General features: G+C 41.6%; 1 long non-coding RNA gene across 1 annotated transcript in view; it reads left to right on the forward strand.

The window, feature by feature from the left end:
- Positions 1-20759, forward strand: part of LOC134342409 (uncharacterized) — a 49046-nt gene extending 28287 nt beyond the window's left edge. Inside the window, exons 2-3 of the long non-coding RNA XR_010017020.1 lie at positions 373-489; positions 20410-20759. This is a non-coding gene — a long non-coding RNA (uncharacterized LOC134342409). The remainder of the gene's footprint in view (positions 1-372; positions 490-20409) is intronic.
- Positions 20760-21366: the final 607 nt, after the last annotated feature.

Here is a 21366-nt window from a genome sequence, read left to right on the forward strand (position 1 = left end):
CGAGATTTGTTTACACACAACATCATTGGTCCTTGATCCTGCTACTGAGTGGAACTAAGATCCCAGAACATGCCAGACAACTCCAGCCCTTGTTCTTGTAGGTCTGCGGACTTGATTAGCTGACACATCCATGTCACTAATCATTGAACTTACAGCAAAGGCTTAGAATCTGGAATGATCCCAAACTCTCCCACATCCCTCCCCCAAAACTCTAAATGGATACCCAACTCTTCTCTTTGTGTTCAAAACTATCCCTATGAACCTAAAAAAAATGTAAAAGACAATGAATTCTGAGCTGTGGCCTCAGCGAAGCCCAAAACTTGATGTCATCTGTAATCCATCTTACAAAATTACTTATTCATTTCCTTTCAGTCATTCCATGAACTACTATGTTGGGTCTGAAGCCAAAGTGGTGTTCATCAAGGTGCGTACGATATCACCTTATAAGGAGAATATCCTGACGCTCTCTTGATCGTATCACTGGTATTGGTGAGTTTGATCAATACACGAGGAATTTCTGTTCCTTTATATTATTCACATGTCATATCTAGACAAAAAGAGTAAGAGTGATTCAAAAGCATCCCGTGTTTTTGGTAATAAACACTCTCATTGTTGTCTTTCTTCATAAATAGAATGTTCATCTTTGGTGATGATGCAACATCTCTTCAGTGATAACCCATTTATCCCATCTGTCCCATTTATTGTCCACCATTTATTCAAGCATTCATTCTACCATTTGTTCAAGCAGTCAACACCGCACAAGATATTTTTAAAGCTTACTCGCTTCCCTGTCAAATCTAATGGAGATGCTTCAGCAGAGCTGTCGATAAATGCTAGATACATTTTTACCTTTGGGGTGCTCATTTATGACCAAGATTTTATTTGCAATTTCCTAAAGAATGTGCTTCAGTTTACTAAAGAAATATTACAAGACCATAAGACATAAAATCAGAATTAGGCCATGGAGCTTATCAAGTTTGCTCCAGCATTCGATGACATCTGATTTATTGTCCAACTCAACTCTATTCTCCAACCTTCTCCCTGTAACCTTTGGCACCCTTACTAATCAAAAACCTAACAACCTCTACTTTAAATATACCCAATGACATTGACTGCACAGCCCTTTATGGCAAAGAATCCCACAGCTCACTACACTTTGGCTAAAGAAATTCCTCTTCATCTCAGTCCTAAAGAAGCATCCTTCTGTTCTGAGGCTACGCCCTCTGGTCCTCGATGCTCCACCATTAGAAACACCCTCTCGATTTCCACTCAACCAATCTACCCTTTTCAATGCTAGAAATACTTTTGTCAGGTAGTTGGAGGAATATGGGAATCCACTGATATGAAAAGGCAAATTTCTTCTCCTTATGGCAAAGTAGGCTTAGAGGAGGTTGATAACCATATACAGGATTCCACGAGTTTAGAGTGTTGCTTAAATAAGTTGTCTGTCATTCAGAAGTCAATTAAATGCTTATTAATTTTGACATCAATTTTGAGCTTGTTTGATTTTCTCCTGGTTATATAAATAAGAGTCATTTCCAGTGTTACGAGAATACACATAAAGTTAAGATGTTTGCTGGCCTGGGCTAGCATCAGTGGCATCAGCAGTTGGTCTGCCACCTGCCCTCAGGGGAAGGAGAGATAAGGAACAATGGAGCAGCGTCTGGAGATGTGTAATGAAGGGATGTGGGAGAGAGCGCTGTCTGGAGCGGCTCCCCCCTTTGAACCCTGAACTGTTTGAAGTGATGGACAGGTGATACCCCAGCAGGGGGATAAAAAGGGACAGGTTCGCTAAGACAGACACACACGCCACCCGAGGTAACGAGACCCTGGAAGCGGTGCGCCTCTCACGAGTGGGTGAGAAGAATCGGACAACGGCCAGGGTGGAAAGGTACGATCAGCGGGAACCCGGTGTGTGTCCGCCCTTGCCTGGGTGCCGGGTTCACTGCAGAGGATCGACCGCATCTGGAGGAGGGGTCACAGTCGGTGACCTCAGGTGACATCACCAAGGACCCGCCCAAATGCTGTTTGTGAGCCAACTCGCTGGTCTGTGAGTGAAGCCGTTCTGAATGGTCAGTTGTTCCTATTCTATGTCTCTCTTCCCCCACCTTGTCCATCGCCATGGCAACGATTACTGCGAACTGAACTACTAACTGGACTGAACTTTGAGTCATTTTGAAATTGGTCATTTACCCCTAGACAACGATAGAGCTTGATTGATGCTGTTATCTTAATTCTGTGCACATGTGTGTTTATCATCACTGAACTGTTGCATTTATTATCCTTTCGATTACTGTGTTGCTTGTTTCTTTAATAAAACTTTCTTAGTTCTAGTACTCCAGACTCCAACTGAGTGATCCATTTCTGCTGGTTTGGCAACCCAGTTACGGGGTACGTAACACCAGTAACAGAAAGATTGCAAGAGAATACACAATTGTGTTCTGTAGGTGAAAAAGGAAGTGTTAGTATTCTGGAGAATTGAGAGATAGTGAGAATTTGGCTAACTAATGATAATCACTAGTGTGTATATATTCCGATCAATCAAAAGAGTGAAAGAAGCAACCAGGATCTAAAGAGAGTAGGGATGCAAGATGAGAGAGGCATCTTGTTCTGAAGATGAAACTATCAGCAGTAATAAGAGCAAACAATCAGAGCAATGGAGCATAAAGAGATAATGCAGAGCATGGCTAGCTTTCATGTGATATGCTCATATTGCTCACTTTCTGTAACTGGAACGTCTTGGGTTTGGTGATCATTTATCACAGCAGATCACTCACCCATAATAAATCAGGTCTAATTTACACTGCTGATGGTTTCTCTAGTGGATTAGTGTTCCATCTGCCACTTCCTAGCCCATTCTACTAATCTTTCCCAGTCCTTCTGTAGACTCCCTAATTCCTCAAAATTACATTGCCTTCCACCTAATTTTCTGTAATCCAGAAACTGGTTACAAAGTCAACAATTCCATTGTCCAGACTATTATCATAGACAGTGAAAAGTAACTGACTCAATGCCGACCCCTTGCGGAACACCACAAGTAACCGACAGCCAACCAGAAAAAGTCCCCATTATTCTTACTCTTCAACTTCTGCTGTTTAGTCAATCTTCTGTTGATGCTGGTATCATTTCTGTAACACCATGGGCTCTTACCTTGTTTGGCAGCCTCAGGAGTAGAAACATGTAAAAGGCTTTTTGCAAATCCAAGTAAACAACATCAACTGACTCTCCTATGTCTATCCTTCCTGAGAACATAGAACATAGAACGGTACAGATTGTTTGATCATTATGTCTGCCAACACTTGAACCTACTTTATTATCAATAAAGTAAACACTTCACTGCCACATAGCCCACTATCTTTATTTCATCCATGTGCCAATCTAAGAGTTTGTCAGATGTCCCTATATATCTGCTTCTACCACTACTCTTGACAATGCATTTGATGCACTTTCCACTCTGTGTAAAAAATTTGCCTCTGGCATCGTCCCTATACTTTCTTCCAATCAGCTTCAGATGATATCTCCTCATAGAAACATAGAAAACCTACAGCACAATACAGGCCCTTCAGCCCACAATGCTGTGCCCAACATGTACTTACTTTAGAAATTACCTAGGATTACCCATAGCCCTCTATTTTTCTAAGCTTCATGTACCTATCCAGGAGTCTCTTAAAAGACCCCATTGTATCCTCATATTAGCCATTGCTAGTTTGGGTAAATGGTGCTGGCTATTCACTCTATCTATGACTCTTATAATTTAACATACCTACATCAAATAACCTATCCTCCTTGACTCACAAGAGGAAAGACCTAGTTCACTGAACATTTCCACACAAATCTTGCCCTCTAATCCAGGTAGCATCCAGGTAAATCTCTTCCGTACCCTCTCTAAAGCTTCCACATTATTCCTATAATGAAGTGACCAGAACTGAACAACTGACCTCCCCCTTCTTCAGTTTATCTCTTCTCCACTTCTTTTCACCTGCCTATTACTCCCCCGCTCCCCATCCCAGGTACCATCCTCCATCCCTTTCTCCTATGGTCCACTCTCCTCTCCAATCAGATTCCTTCTTCTCCAGCCCTTGATGTTTCCTGCCCACCTGTCTTCAACTATTACCTTCCAGCTGGCCTCCTTCCTCTCCCCTTATCATTTTATTTTCGTACCTTCCCCACCTTTCTCAGTCCCATAGAAGCGTCACAGCACAAATCATTGATTATCTGTTCATTTCCATAGCTGCTGCCAGACCTACTGAGTTCTGGTATGTTGGGTGTGTTGCACTAAATATAGTTACCCTATCCAGTATATAGAATTTGCAGGATATCCTCTTGGTTGTTGTGGTCTGGTAATACTAAATATCATACAGATCTGCTCATAATTATAGAGGTAAACTAGGTTGTTAATGAAGAGTAATTTAAACTTCATGTATTATCCATGATACACAGACACAAGGTTTCTGCAGCTGATACTTCATGCTGAAACACTGGCAGTATCATTCATGTTAATGAACATAATATCCCTTGTCATTATCATGGAATTTTCTTCAGTCGGACTAATACAGCAGGTCTTGTGACTCTTCTGGGACCAATTTAATGAAAAACAAATTGACGTGAAATGTGATGCAAAAGGTATCACTTTATAATCACAAACACTGCAATCATAGGAATGCGTTCAAACAAAAAGTAATCAATCGCTGTATTAAACATCTATATATCAGGTACCTGTAAATGTGAGGGTGGGTTTTCTTCTTCTCCCATTGTGTTCTTTAGCAATCAACAATATTTCAATAGGATTTCATCTGTTCTAAATTATAACTCCTGTCTTCTGAAACTTCAAATTACTCCTAGGTAAATCGAAATTCAGTTATATGCATTGCCCTGATTGATCCATAGTCCAGATGAAGGGTTGAAGACCAGAACATCGATGGTTTATTTCACTCCATATATGTTTCTTATCCTACTGGGATCCTCCATTCTCTTGTGTGTGTTAGTTAACACCTCCACCATCTGTAGAATATCTTGTGACCATCAAAACCTGAAGGAATCATCACAAGCTCCCACAGCCCCCAATGATGTTGTGATTGCAGCCTCTGAGGCTAACGTGCAAATGTCCTTCAGGAGGAAGAACCCATGAAAAGCATCCAGCCCAGATTGGGTACCTGGTCAAGTACTAAAGACTTTTGCTGATCAACGGAATGAAGTGTTCAGTGAGATCTTTAACTTCTCGCTTTGGCAGACTGGGGTACCCACCTGCTTCAAGCACGCTTCAATTATAGCAGTTTCTGGTGGGAGGAGAAGATGGTGGCGTGACGCAGCTCCCAGCAGCCACTCCAGTGGTGATATCTGTTATCTGTCAAGTAGGGTGCCATGCACAACCCTGATTTGATGGAGACGGATGTGAGAATACAGAGGAACATCTGGTGAAACTTCTGAAATGCCTGCTTTGCTGCCGCTGCTACTGTGTGATCCAGAATCTCTGGAGAGGAAGGCCCGAGTCCTCAGCTTTGCTTGTTGTTCAGCGGCCGAGACAGGGTCGAAGCGCTCGGCAGAGGATGATGCTCGGTACTTGGTGTCGGAGGCTCGAAGTTTTCAGACGGACTCAGATTCAGCTGCGGTTGGGTGCTTCCAATGCACCCACAAGTTTGTGGCGCTTGGAGGTTCATAGCAGGGAGAGTTTCTCCCTTCTACCGTCTGCATGAGATGATGGAGCTATTGGGACTTGAGACTTTTTTTACCGTGCCCATGGTCTGCTCTTTATCAAATTATGGTATTGCTTTGCACTGTTGTAACTATATGTTATAATTATGTGTTTTGTCAGTTTTAGTCTTGGTTTGTCCTGTGTTTCTGTGATATCTTTCTGGAGGAACATTATCATTTTTTAATGCATGCATTTCTAAATGACAATAAACGAAGACTGAGTATCCTCATAATCTAAAAAAAGTCTAATCTAAGAACGTGGTAACCCACCTCAATGACTATCATCAGGAGCACTTACATCCACACTGATGAAGAGTTTTGAGAGAATGGTGATGAAATATATCAACTAAGAAGTGACATAGATCTGCTTCAATATCCCCAGAGCAATAGGTCCACTGCAGATGCCATCTCTTTGGGTCTTCACTCAACCCTGGAACATCTGGACAGTAAAGATGCATACATCAGAATGTTCTTTATTGACTACAGCTCAGCATTCAATACCATCATCATGTCAAAGCTAACCAAGAAGCTTCAGCAATTTGGCCTCAATACCTCCTTGTGCAATTGGATCCTCAATTTCATCACTTGCAGACCCTAGTCAATCGGATTGGCAATAACAACTCCTCCACAATCTCCATCTGCACAGGTTCACTACAGGCTTAATACCCTGCTCTACTTGTTATGATTGTGCAGCTAAACACAGTTCCAATGCATTTTCAAGTTTGCTGTTGTCATTACTGTTGTTGGCCAAATTAAAGTAGTGACAAATCAGCAGATAGGAGGAAGACTAAACATCTGGCAGAGTGCTGTTGCAAGAATAACCTCTTACTTAAAGTTAGCAAACCCAGGAACTGTTTGTTGACCTTAGGAGGAGGAAACCCAAGGTCCATGAACCAGTCCTCATGGGGGGCTCAGAGAGGGAGAGTGTCAGCAACTTTAAATTCCTCAGTGTTATCACTGTCATGGGGGGGGGGGCATTGATGGCGGACCCAAATGCAAGACACAGGCACACAGGCACTGAAGTACTAAGAACAGGACAGGACTAGAGACTAGAGTTAGGGACGTGACTGGATGCAGACTGGGAGCTGGGGCAAGAAAACCAACCTGGGCTAGGACTTGACTAGGAAAGTGGGAAAAGGATGAGGAACAAAGAACTAGGAGCCTGGACAAGGACTCCGAGCCAGAGACTGGACAAGGACCCGAAACCTGGGTCTTGATTCGGGCTTAGAGCCCGGATCTAGGCGAAGATATGATAAGGCTTGGGTTCCTTGAGGCGTGAGGGTACTTCGAGGCTTGGGTTCGGGCTCTGAGCCAGAGACTGGGCAGGGTCCCAGAACCTGGGACTTGACTCGGGCTCGGACTCCAGAACTGGGCGAGGACAAGACGTGGCTACAGGACTGGACGTGAGACTCCTGGACAGGACAAGGGAACCCCAGCACCGGGCTGGTAAGGTACTCCAGGGTTGGGCGAGATACATGGACAAGACGAGAACACAAATCCACGGCTTGGACAGGACAAGGTTCTTGGATTGTGGCTAGGACTGGACAAGACCCTGAAGCCTTGACTTGGTCGAGGGAGAGACGGGAATCCAGAGCTTTGGTCGAGGGAGAGACGGGAACGCAGAGCCTCGGTCGAGGGAGAGATGGGAGTGCAGAGCCTCGGTCGAGGAAGAGATGGGAGCGCAGTGCCTTGGTCGAGGGAGAGACGGGAGCGCAGAGCCTCGGTCGAGGGAGAGACAGGAACATGGAACACAGAGCCAGGAACCCTCTTTGGAAACAGGATGTAGGGCCAGGACTCATACACAGAACACAGAGCTGGGACTCCTCCTTGGGTACAGGACATAGAGCCAGGACTCATTACACAGAATGCAAAATACAACAAGACAGTTCCTAATACAAGGCAGCAGCAGACAGCTGGACCTACCTAGCAAAGACATGGACACAGACAATTCTCAACACTAGGTAGCGGCAAACGGCCAGACCTACCTAGCAAAGGCAAGGACACAAAGACAAATCGCAACACTAGGTAGCAGCAAACAGCCAGACCTACCTAGTGAAGGTGTGGACACAGAGACAGTTGAAAACAATGATAGACAGTTCCTTATCTTGCTCCAGCAATTGAACCAGACAGCGGGTGCAGACAAGGCTTCAGGCGAGGCGAGGCAAGACAAGGCAAGGCTTCAGGTGAGGCGAGGCTTCAGACACTGGTTGCAGGTCAAGGCTTCAGGAGGTAGGAGCAGAGAAGGGATACAAACAGGGAGTTTGGATAGGAACAATCCAGCAACCAGAGGCATCTTCTTCTTCTTCTTCTTCTTTTTTGTTTAATGGCGGTTGGCAACTAGTTTTCAGTGCATTACTGCCACCTGCTAGACTTGTGGTGTTTCAACCAACTATGTCCTGGAGTTCTCTACTTTAGACAATCTAGTTCAGCCTGCAGTTCTCTATTAGCATCACTCTGTAGTTGCAATTCCTCGTGAATGCTTAATGCGCTCATTAGATAATGCCACAAACTGCTATTCTTCCCTAATTATGTCACATGTTTTCGCATTACCTCAATTACACTGATTTCATCTACATCACTTGTAAGACTAAAATCATCTTGTTAAAGAATAGTAATTATCACACGCTATACTTTTAAACTTGTTTTTCCAAGTCTATCTGCTTTTTCAGGTTTTCCTTTTCTTGGATCGTAGCCTGCAGTTGTTTACTGAGACCTCGGAATTCTTCTTCATTCGCTTCTATGTTTTCATTTTATAATATGAATGTAGATAATTCACTTTGCAACAAATTCTTTTTCCTTTTGTATCCTTGTAATAATTTCCTCCATTTTCCAATCTCTTTCCAACTCACTGTTGTTCTTGTCGGGTACTTCTATTTGTTGTTGGAGTTCTGCACATTTACCCTGGGCTTCAACCATAAAATCTGAGGATTTTCCTTAAGTTCTGAAACATTTCTTAAATTCTTGACCATTTGCGATAAATATACTGCCATTAAGATTCCATCTCCCCTGCCCTGTGAACTGTTGGATCCTCCATTCAGCATTTCTTTGACTTCTTCCCACCTAATTCCTTTAATACCAAGATACTTTTCTGCAGGCTTGATGATAATTTTAATTTTCTCAGTTCTTTTGTTTGTTTGCGCTGAACAATTAATTGCATCCACCATAAAAAGCATGAACTCCTTTCTACTCATTAATAGTGTATCCTTATTTTTCATACTACAGCTCTTACAATTCACCAGTTTATTATTCCCTGTATTTGTTTGCTTGACAGCCTTTTTTTCATCAACTTCTTTCACTGCCTCTGCATAACTGATTCCTTGAGTTACTTTTACATATTGTATCTCAGCCGCCTTCTTACTATAAATGCACCCTTGATAAGCTGCGCTGTGCTCCTCGCCACAATTGCAGGATTTCAGCCTAGCGCCTGCCTCACAGTTCCCATATTCAGGTTCTCTAGTGCATCTTCCACATCTTTGTTTCCCTCTGCAGACTGCCGCAATGTGCCCGAATTTCTGACATTTATAGCATCTTAAAGGAGGTGGTATATATATTCTAAGCGCACAACACATATACCTTAAGTAAATGTTAGTCGGCAATCTCTCTTCATCAAAGTTAATCATTACCGATAAACTATCACACTTTTTCCCGTTTCTTGTAACTTTCAAACGTTTGGCCTCAATAATTTTTGCTCCTTTTATGTTCTGTTTAATCTCATCCATAGCAACTTTTGTTGATATCCCCAAAATAACTCCTCTAGTCCACTTTCTATTTTTGGGTATTGAGCATTGTTCTTCTTTGCCGTCTATTTTACATAATCTGATCACTTTCTATCACCTCCCTGCCTCCCTTTCCCCACCCCTTTATCTTTCCCTTACTGGTTTATCACCTACCAGCCTTCTCCTTACCACCCTCCCCCCACCTTCTTTATAGGGCCTCTGCCCCTTCCCTCTACAGTCCTGATGAAGGGTTCCGGCCCGAAACGTCGACTGATCTTTTCCACGGATGCTGCCCGACCTGCTGAGTTCCTCCAGCGTGTTGTGAGTGTTGTTTTGACCCCAGCATCTGCAGATTATTTTGTGTTATCACTTTACCTTGCTGAGAACTATCCCGACAAATCACTAATAGCGATCCATTTCATAAAATCTTTGCTCCTTTAATCTCGCGTAGAGTTTTGTTGAGCATCTTTGTCAAACGAATCGGGTTCCAATCACTAAATGATGTCCCGTCTTCACTTAGTTTTATATTTGTTTTAATTTCATCTTCTTTCCATTGTTTTGCTGTCCTGTTTTGATCATCCGCTGATTCCTCAGAGTTTCATATGCCGTACCTCTGCTTTCTTTTCTTCCTCTTTCCATTCCGTTCCTCTTTCCCACCAACCTCCATCTCTAGTTCGCTTCCACTCTCGTCAAGAACTTCCTTCAACAGCTTGGCCCTTTCCTTGATGTTCTCTCTCTCTCCGCCATTTTCCAGTCACAACTCAATTCAACCAGCCCGCAACCAGAGGCTGAATCCTGAAACTATTTATGAAGCTAGCACAAACGAGAATCAGCTGCCTCAACAGAAACTGGGGAAGACCGGAAAACCTGGAATAAGGAACATGGACCGGACCGTGAACCGGAATGTGGATTTCACGGACAATCACTTAGGAGACATGTCCTAGGCCCAGTACATAAGTGTAATTACAACGAAAGCATGGGAGCACCTCTAATTCCTTAGGAGTTTATGAGATTTGGCATGACATCTAAAACTTTGACAAACTTCTATAGCTGTGTGGTGGAGATATATCAACTGGCTGCATCACAGCCTGGTATGGAAACACCAATGCCCTTGAATGGAAATTCCTAAGAAAAGTAGCACATTTACATGGAGAGTTGTTACAGGGAAGAAGCATCTATCATTAGAGACCCCCACCACCCAAGATGTGTTTTCTTCTCACTGCTACCACCCAAGATGTGTTTTCTTCTCACTGCTACCATCAGGAAGAAGGTACAGGAGTCTTGGGGCTCTCACCACCAGGTCCAGAAACGGTTATTACTCCCAACAATCAGGCTCTTGAACTGAAGGGGATAACTTCACTCATTTTCACTTGCCCCATCACTGAAATGTTCTCACAACTTATAGACTCACTTTCAAGGACTGTTAAGTTCATGTTCTCAATATCTATTGCTTGCTTTATTATTATTATTATTCCTTACTAACCATATAATCTTTTCATTTTCACAGTTTGTTGTCTTTTGTGCATTGGTGCAGTCTTTCACTTATTCTATTATAGTTATTATTCTATTATGAATTTATTGAGTATGCCTGCAAGAAAATGAATCTCAGGGTTGTATTTGGTGACCGATATGGACTTTGACAATAAAGTTACTTTGAACCTTTGAACTTTCACACTAGAGACCCTTGACCAGTATTGTGCTTCACGGATCACTGCTGGGAGTTTAGTTGTTAGTGAGAACTATGTGTAAATGATCTGGATGAAAACAAAGGTGTTTTGATAAGAAAGCTTAAAAATGACACAGATATAGCCTGGGGAAAAGTACACATGCAGGACAACAAATATTTTTTTGGGTTTTAATTCCTTTATCTGTTTTAGATGTTTAAGTTCCAGAAGAGGGTCGCAAAACAAAACGAACGAATTTACAACCAGTTCTTGCTGTTACAATCTCAGTTTAACGTTCGATCCACACCCTTGTGTATGGACAGAATTGCGTATGCAGTATAAAAAATACCAGTACAAATACAGTAGTGGCAATTCTGAAGGAACACAATACAAACAACATTAGAATCCCACCCACCCTGCATTTTATACATAACAGCGAAAAATGTAAGCGAATACATCTCATCTAAGATGTACACACGTGCTGAACTTCTGAACAGAGACTAAACATTCATGTTACGCTGTTACATGCACAATCAGTCCAGGTATAATAAAGTTAGACAAAAGGTACACTTTGGCACAACTTTCACAAGGTATTGCCTGGTAGTTAAATTACAGGAAAACTGACCTACTTGGATGGTGAGAAACTTTGCATGAGCCACACGATCCAGTGTCGATGCCATTACTCGTGAAAATCGAAAGCATCCACATGTAAAACATGTCAAATTACCGATATTCTCGATTTGCCAACAAGCATAAATGAATTCACATGGATATCGTCAACTAATGCTCACCTTTCCTCACCATGCCCAGTCTCGGGGAGGAATTCAATTCCAATGCCCCAACAGCGTCTTCAGCAGAAACAAAATGGTCTCCCCACTATCCCGCACATGCGTAATGACATCACCGTCTTCCTTAAAGGCACAGACAACTATTCTAGCATTATCTGGATGGATGCCTAAGTACACTTTTAACAATACTGAGTAAGATCCGATGGTCACATGGTTACACTGATATTGGTAGAGTTGTGGATATTGAGCATGGATGTCAAAGGATACAGCAGGATATAAACCAAATAGGAAAATGGACCAAAAATTTACAGATGGACACTCGAAGAAGGATGTGGAGGCTTTGAAGAGGATGCAGAATTGGTTTACCGGGTGATGTCTGGATGAGATTGTGATAACCATCAAACTTGGATTATTTTTGTTGTAGCATTGGAAACTGAGGGGAGATCTGAGTGAAATATATAAAATTATGAGAAGTGTACACAGGGCAGATGGAGGCTTTTTCACAGGGTGAAAATGTCAGATATCGGGGGAGAGATGGGGAAAGGTTGGAGGAGAGGTGTGAGGCGATTTTATTCTGCATTCAGAGTTGTAGATGCCTGGAATCTGATACAAGGGAAGCATTTAAGAGGCATTTGGGCAGACATATAAACAGGCAGGACCTGATTGAATGCAGATCAGTTGCAAATGGATGAGATTAGTTCAAAGTACATTTTTTATCAAAGCATGTATGCAGTATACAATCCTGAAGTGCATCTTTCCCACAGAAAGCCAAGAAACAAAGAACCATTGAACCAACCCGTTCAAAGAAAAATATCAAACATCAAAACCCTCTATCGCCCCATGTGCAAAAACATCAAACAGCAAGAGAAAAATGAGCAAAAACGTAGAATATAAAACAAAAAAGGCACATTTCAGTACAGTTCAGCTCTGTGTTCATTATCTACAGGCCATCCTGAATGTTAGGTTGACATTATAGGCATCACAGACATGATGGTCTAAAGGACTTGTTCTTTCACAATACGTTTCATATGTTTTGTGTTTTATAAAAATAATAAGTTTTTTTGCTGTATTGTTGGGAGTGGGTGGGGGTGGTGCAACGTGACTATATGACAGAATCAAGATGGTTTGACTTACCTTCCTGATTCATTGATACTTCGGTATTGCTTTATAAGGTGGATTACAAAGAAACATACAACGAAATGTATTGTTTGCATTACACGGATATCCTGGGGGCAGCTCCCAAGTGTTGCCACACATTCTGGAACCAAATGAGCATGTCTATCATGCTCAGCAGAACAACACAGGACACAACAGAACAGAATACATGAAGTGACAAAACATCAATATCAAAACAAGCCCCATTTCTCCATCGCACCCATACACAAACATAAACAGTGCTTCAACCCCAGGACAGGTATCTTCTTTCGCCTCCAATCTCCAATTAATATAGATAGAACGTAGAACATAGAATAGTGCAGCATAGTACAGGCCCTTAGGCCAACATTGTTGTGCCGACCCTCAAACCCTGCCTCCCATATAACCCCCCCACCTTAAATTCCTCCATATACCTGTCTAGTAGTCTCTTAAATTTCACTAGTGTATCTGCCTCCACCACTGACTCAGGCAGTGCATTCCACGCACCACTCTCTGAGTAAAAAACCTTCCTCTAATATCCCCTTTGAATTTCCCACCCCTTACCTTAAAGCCACGTCCCCTTGTATTGAGCAGTGGTGCCCTGGGGAAGAGGCGCTGGCTGTTCACTCTATCCATTCCTCTTAATATCTTGTATACATAACTTATGGTTTGCAGATATTGAGCCATTGAATTCCCAGTAGATTAACCGAGAATCGTAAACTTGGAGCAGTGGCCATCAGGCTTTGATTTCTGGACTACCTATTGACCTTTTAGGCTTTGATCTAGACTTCCAATGGACCCCCCCCCCCACCCACCAGGTTTTGATCCTCAGCATTGATACAGGACTCTCCAGTGATGATGAATGTAGACTCAAAATCTAGGCGTCAATCTCTAGACTCACTAATGATAGCACTCCGAACACTAGCATCAAACCCTGGGTTCCCAATTTGCACACCAAAGGTTTCACTTCTCTTCTTTCCTCATGCTGCATGGAACTTAGGTCCTGGAACATGTCGGCTACTCCAGCCCTTCTCCTTACAGGTCTGTGGACTATGCCTATGTCAACAACCTTCGAACGCGGAGTCGAGGCTTAGACTCTGGCCTGTCCTCTAGCTCCCCCACAGCTCTGTCCCTGTAGCCTAATGTGATACCTAACACACTTCTTTGTCGTTTGCTTGCTTTTGTTTTGCTCAGAATTTCATCTGCTATTTAAAAAAAATACAAAAGCCAATATAGAGAGGTTAAATGTCAAAGCATTGATGACTGCAGCAGTAAATTGATGAGAACAAAGAAAGTGTAGAACACACTGACCAGGCTCACGTGAAAAACAGAACATGAAAATGAAATGTTTTATCCTCCAGAGAGAATTACGATGGGGGATAATCACAAACTGTCCAGGGAGAATTGTTCTCTTATCTGTGTTATGAAACATGTTCAACAGTGTTCACTGTTGCTTAAATAAGTTGTTAATTATGCAGATTTCAATTAAGTGCTTTTAATTTTCATGTCAACTTTGAGCTTGTTAGTTTTTTCTCTTGGTTAGATAAATAATAGAGTCAATTCTGGTAACATGAAGGTAAAATGCATATACAATTTTGTTCTGTCGGTCAAAACAAAAGTGCTAACACTCAGAAGAATTAACCTGAAGTGGGAATTTGGCTCACAAATGACAATCACTGGTGTGTATTTATTCAGATCAGAAGAGCGGAAGCAGCAATCAAAATCTAAACAGAGTAGAGATGCAAGATGAGAGAGGCAGTTTGAAGATGAAACTATCAGCAGTAATAGGAGCAAACAGTCAGGGCAATGGAGCATAAAGAGATAATAGCCAGCATGGTTAGCTTTTGTGTGATGTGCTCGGAATGCTCACTTACTGTAACTGGGATGTCTTGTGTTTGGTGATCATTTATCACAGCAGATCACTCACCCATAATAAATCAGGTCTCATGTAAATTAATGTTAATGGTTCTCCAATGGATTAGTTGAGCTAAATAACTAACAAAGTGACGTAGCTAAAAATCCGCTCTGTGGCTTCAAGCTTTGAAACTTTAGATAAATACATTGTTAGCTTTCATAGTAAATCATGAGAAGTTGATGTTAATTTAAATATGAAATAGTAACATTGGATAGAATATTACATCAAAACTGCAAAGTAAACGGGATGAAAGTTTGTAATTAGAAGATATTTAACTAATAACTACATTGTTTGTCACCAGTCAATTATATCATCCTGTGCAAATATGATTCTGCCACTGTAACACCACCATGGGATAGACAGAATTGAAAATAAATGACTAGAAGTTTTCTGATTTAAAAACCCGTTTGTGGTTAATGATGATAGTTAGGATGTGTTAGCAAGGAATAATGTAGAATACTGGGTCTGAGCGGCAGCTGCCAGGGAATAGGCCTACATGATTCCATGAAATGACCAGTTCTTCTTTAGGTTACAAGAAACAAATACTCACAAGTCATGTAAAAGCTTACTTATGCACACATGTTTGAAAGCCAGCCTGTTATTTGCACTTCATACCATCCTATTTCAAATATTGTCTTGGTGAAAGTCTTCTGTCTTCTCTCCAGTGTAGTTGCAACTGTTCTATATAGTGTGATGACCGGAACTGCACACAATATGATAGTTGTAGACCAATCGGTATTTTATAAATCTGTATCATACTCTCCTTGTGTTGGAATAGCTACCAGTTGTTTCATTAGCATCCATCTTCATCTCTCCCATGTAGTGTCTACCATTCATTTTAGCAGTCAGTCAAGCAGTTGTTCTACCATTTATTCAACCAGTCATCACCTCATCAGACACTTCTAGCCCCCCTTTCCTCTCCACTCTGAAGGAGATGGATCAGCAGAGCTGATGTTGGACTAAATCTAGCGTAGCACATACTCGTCACCTTAATTACTGTCAGCGATTTACTGTAAACATCAGTGCATTCACTTTATAAGATGATACTGGTTACATTGATCAATATCAAATATGGCTTCCGTCTCTACGTGTTAGGAATCAGTGTATTCACCTTATGTTGCTGTAAGTTAATCTCGATGAATACTAAATGTAGCTATTCAGACCCAACGTTGTAGAATTACTTCACTCATCAATGATTTGCAGGTATTAAAAGCTCCTTTTGTCTGCTCTGCTATTCAATCATGGCTCATTTATTTTTCCTCTCAAACCCACTTTCCTGCCTTCTCCCCTTAACCTTTGACACCCTTATTAAACAAGAACCCTTGAAACTCCACTTTAATTGTACCTAATGTCTTGGCCTCCGCACTGTCTGTGACAGTGAATTCCTCAGATTCACTATCTTTGGCTAATGAATTTCCATTCCACTCAGTTGCAAATGGATGTCCTTCTATTCTAAGGCTGCAAGCTCTGGTCCTAGATTTCCCCACAAGTAGACTCACCCCCATGAGTCCTCTCTATCTGAGTATTTCAATATTCTGTAGATTATGATGAGATCCCACTTCATTCTATTGAACTTCAGTGAGTGCAGCCCCACTTTAACCCTATCATTCCCAGGATTATTTTCTTGAATCTCTCTGGACCTTCTCCAAGGCCAGCATGTCCTTTCTCGGATATGGGGCCCAGAACTGCTCATAGTAATGTAAATACTGTCTGATCAACACCTTAAAAGCCTCAACATGACATTTTTGCGTTTATACCCTTAATCGTTTGGAAATGAATGCTAAGTACCAACTCAGCCTACAATTTAATGTTTAGGGAACTCTGCACTAGAACTCCAAGGTTAGTTTGCATTTCTTTCTCCTGGGCAGGCAGCACCCCAGATCAGCAACTGCCTAGGTTTCGAGGTTCATGCAATTCATTTGCTCAAGTCCAGGAGTTCAAATCCCATGATTGTTGAATCCTAGGGTCAATACTGGAGGTTGAAGCCCTGAGGTCGAACACCGAAGGCAGCGGTACTGGTGGTTGAGGCCATTGTCTGCTGTTCTTCAAGTCCAGGCCAGGGAATGGTTGTTGGAGGCCTGAAAGAGGCCTATCGTGGTGTTAAAGGTGTTTCCCTGTGTTTGAGTGGGTCCGCCGAACATTGTGGACATGCTATGTTGTCCCCAGAATGAGTGGTGTCACTTATGGACTGCTCTAACACATCCTAAGGTGTTGTTGTTTATCCACACAAACTACACATTTCGCTGGAGGAACTCAGCAGGCCGGGCAGCATCAATGGAAAAGAGTAGTGATGACATTTCAGGTAGAGACCCTTCATCAGGACTGGAAAAAAAAGATGAGGAGTCAGAGGCTGCCTGGCCTGCTGAGTTCCTCCAGCATTTTCTGTGTGTTGCTTGGATTTCCAGCATCTGCAGATTCTCTCTTGTTTGTGATTGGACCACGCATTGCACTGTATGTCTAAGTAAATAAATGTTATCTTGAATCTGAATTTCTGATTCCTGAATTTGCTCCACATTTAGAAAATAGTTTATAACTTTTTTTTTCCTGGTACCAGTGTCCATGGCTACATAATTCTCTATGCTGTAACTTCTTTGGTCATTCTCCTAATTTGTTCAAGTCTTTCTGCAAACGTCCTGCCTCCTCATCACTACCTGCCCCTCCACATATCTTCATCTCATCACAAACGTGGCCACAAAAACCATTAACTTATCATGTGGAAAGTAGTGAACCCAACATCAGTCTCTGCAGAACACCATTAGTCACCAGCTGCCAAACAGAAAAAGCCCCCATTATTCTTACCCATTTGTTCTACCAATCAGAAAATCCTCTGTCAATGCTAGTATTGTTTCTGTAATGCTATGGCTCTTATTTTGCTTAGCAGACTCATGATCAGAACCTTGTCAAAGGCCTTCTGAAAATCCAAGCAAACAACATCCATTAACTCTCATTTGTCTATCCTGCTTGTTATTTTCTCAAAGAATTCCAAAAGGTTTCCTTTTAAGGGAACCATGCTGACTTTGGCCTACATAATAATAAAAAATAATAATAATTAGAGTCTCTAACAATGGACTCTAATGTCTTGTAAACCACTGAGATCAGAATAACTGGCCTACAATTATTTATCTATTGCATCCATATCATCTGAAAGAGCGGAGTGACTTTTGAGATCTTCCAGTTCTCCAGAAATATTCCAGAAATTAGTGATTCTTGAAAGATCACTATTAATGCATCTATAGCTAACTTTTTCCAGAACCTGGGGTGTACTTCATACGGTCCAGTTGACTTACCTATCTTCAGACCTTTCAGCTTCCTAGGCACCTTCTCTCTAGTAATTGCCTCTGTACTCACTTCCACAATGAAGACTGATGCAAAATGCTTACTGAGTTCATCCACCATTTCTGTGTACCATGTTACTACCTCTGCATTGTCATTTTCCAGTGATACAATGTCCACTCTTAACTCTTTTGGTATCTGCTTTATGGAGTATGAATTCTATCATGTTATAATCACTGCCTCCTAATGGTTCATTTACCTTATGCTCCCTAATCTCTGATTCATTACAAAAATTTTCAAAAATATTTTAATTCTACACTGTCTGTTGACTATGAATGTTTCATCTGGGTTCTGCAGTTTCCTCTCACATTCCTAAAGATACTGCTAGAATTAGGGTTAGTGAGTTGTGTGCATGCTATGTTGGTGCTGGAAGTGTGTAGATACTTGTGGGCTGCTCCCAGCACTATCCCCAGACTATGTTGTTAATTGATGTGAACAAAGCATTTCATTGTATGCTTCAATTTACATCTGACAAATAAAGGTAAATATTTCTTACCTTTAATCAAGCTTGACAAGGTCATTTGAAAAAATACCTCAGAAAGTCTCCATCTTCCTAATAGTATGAACTTTTGACACTTCACCTGCACTAATTTCCATTCACATCCAGCAATAAAAATAACATAAAAATAATCTAGTGCTTTCTTGTATATGACGAATGGGCTTCGAGCCAAGTACACGTACTACTATCTTCACCATCGGAGGAGGGAGGGGAGGGAACGTCGACTCAGACAAAGAGAGGCCCGCGTCGGGACATTTTCATGCCTTACAAGGCGCAGATTGGAAGTCTGTGTGGGGCGCCAGTCCTCGCACAGACACTAGAGCAATGTGCGATTAAGTGCCTCGCTCAAGGACACAAACACACTGCCACAGCTGAGGCTCGAACTAGCAACCTTCAGATCACTGGACGAACGCCTTAACCACTTGGCCACGTGCCCAACACATCATCGAAATATGATCCCTTCTTTGTAGAACTCGGCATCTTGGACCTGCAGAAGTGGTCCACTGCAGGTGTGATTGATAAGTTTGTGGTCTAAGGTAGATGGAGATGAGTTATACAGCTCTCGTTACATGCACATGCAGTTCAACTCTTTGAGTGATTATGCAGAAAGTTTGAAGTCAATAACTCATCTCCGTCTACCTTAGGCACAAACTTATCAATCACCCCTGCTGTGAACCACTTCTGGAGATCCATGACGTCAACTTCTACAAAGAAGGGATCATATGCTCCACGACCGCTGGACTAAGAGTGTAAATGTAAGATGGAACTATGTTGAAAAATAAATGTGCTAGGTTTTCTAAAATTGACTCCTTCTACCTTAGGCAATGAACATATCAATCACCCCTCGTATGTAGGAAAAGGGATGAGGTCCTGAAGAGAGAAATAGGTAGAAAGCTGAAAAGCAGGAACTTCAGGATCGTGATCTTTAGTTTACTGCCTGTACCATGCACCAATGAAGATAAGAATAGAATGGTTTGGTAAATGAATGTATGGATGAGGAACTGGTGCAGGGGGCAGGGTTTCAGATTTTTGGAACAGTGGGATCTCTTTTGGGAAGTTATGACCTGTGCAAAAAGGATGAATTATACCTGAATCTGGGGGGGGCGTGGGGAGGGGTGCGCTGATATCCTTGCGAGCTAGTTTGCTAGAGCTGTTGTGGAGGGTTTAAGCTAATTTGACAAGAGGATAGGAATTAGGGTGATAGGACTGAGACTGGAGCTATTGGTACACATGGAAGTGCAGTATATGTTGAGACTGTGAGGAAGGACAGGGAGATGATAGGGCAAAATTGCAGTCAGTGGGATCAGCTGAAGTGTATCATGGGGCAAAATTAAAAGGGGAGATTGGGGCTGAGAAGAAAAATGTATCAGCCATGATGAAATTACCTAATTCTGCTCTTATATCTTATGGTCTTATGGTCTGACACTGTTGAGTTTCTGGCATACTACTGGTGCCTTCCACAGTGAACACCGACAGAATATTTATTAAGTTTATCCGTTATTTCTTTGTCCCCCATTACTACCTCTCCAGCATCATTTTTCTAGTGTTTCAGTATCCAGTCTTGCCTCTCTTTTACTCTTTATATATCTGTAAAAATTTTGGTATACACCTCTATATTATTGTGTAGCTTATCTTTGTATTTACATTGTCTCTCCATTTTGTTTTTTAGCTTTTGCTGCAGTTCACAACCAGACCATAGGATATCTTGAAAGACTTTATCAGCAAAAGGAATGATTGTTCTGAAAACTATATGTAGTGATTCCGCAAATTAATTTACAAATCATTATTCTAAGTAAGATTTCTAGAGAGAATAACAATAAATTCTTTTGAAAGAATTTTGAAAATTTAGATATTAATCAACTAATAAAAAAGCAGAAAATGTTAAAAACGCTCAGCTGCCCAGACAGCATCTGTGAAAAGGGATACAAAGATGACATTTCACATCAAAAACACTTCATCATATAAATCTGCTTATTTTAATTTGTTAAGGAAGGTTAGATTAGACAAGGAATAATAGAGTAAGGTCAGTTATTCAGTTCTGTTTTTTTCATTATATGAAGAATGTGAAAGCATTAAAGAGGGTGCAGATGTAACCTGGGTTAGGGACAAGCTTTATGAAGAAAGGCTAAGTGAGCTAAGACTTTTCTCCTCGAAGTGAAGGAGGATAAGAGGTTACAGTTACATGATAGAGTTGTATAAGATAATAAGAGTCACAGATAGAAGGGCTAACTACCACCTTTTACCCAGGGTGGCAATGGCTAACACAAGAGGACGTAATTTTATAGCAATTGGAGGAAAGTATAGTGGAGATGTCTGTGATAAGTATATGAAATGCACTGCCTGGGGTGGCGGCAAAAGCAGATACATTAGAAACATTTAAGAGACTCTTACATCAGCATGTGGAAGAAAGAAAAATGGAGGGCTCTGTGGGAGGAAAGTGTAAGATTGATCTTAGAGTAATGAAAATAGCGTGGGCTAGGGAGCATGCCTGTATTGAGTTGTACTGTTCTATATCCTATGCCAGGATTGCCATGGCTGATAGATTAATAAAGGAAGGAAATGAAAGATTACATAGAGCTGTGAGACGTTGGCTGCTAGTTAAAGAAATTACAAGCAAAGTTTGTTG

This window comes from Mobula hypostoma, chromosome 1 (assembly GCF_963921235.1).
Source record: "Mobula hypostoma chromosome 1, sMobHyp1.1, whole genome shotgun sequence".
In the NCBI taxonomy this organism is placed as follows: domain Eukaryota; kingdom Metazoa; phylum Chordata; class Chondrichthyes; order Myliobatiformes; family Myliobatidae; genus Mobula; species Mobula hypostoma.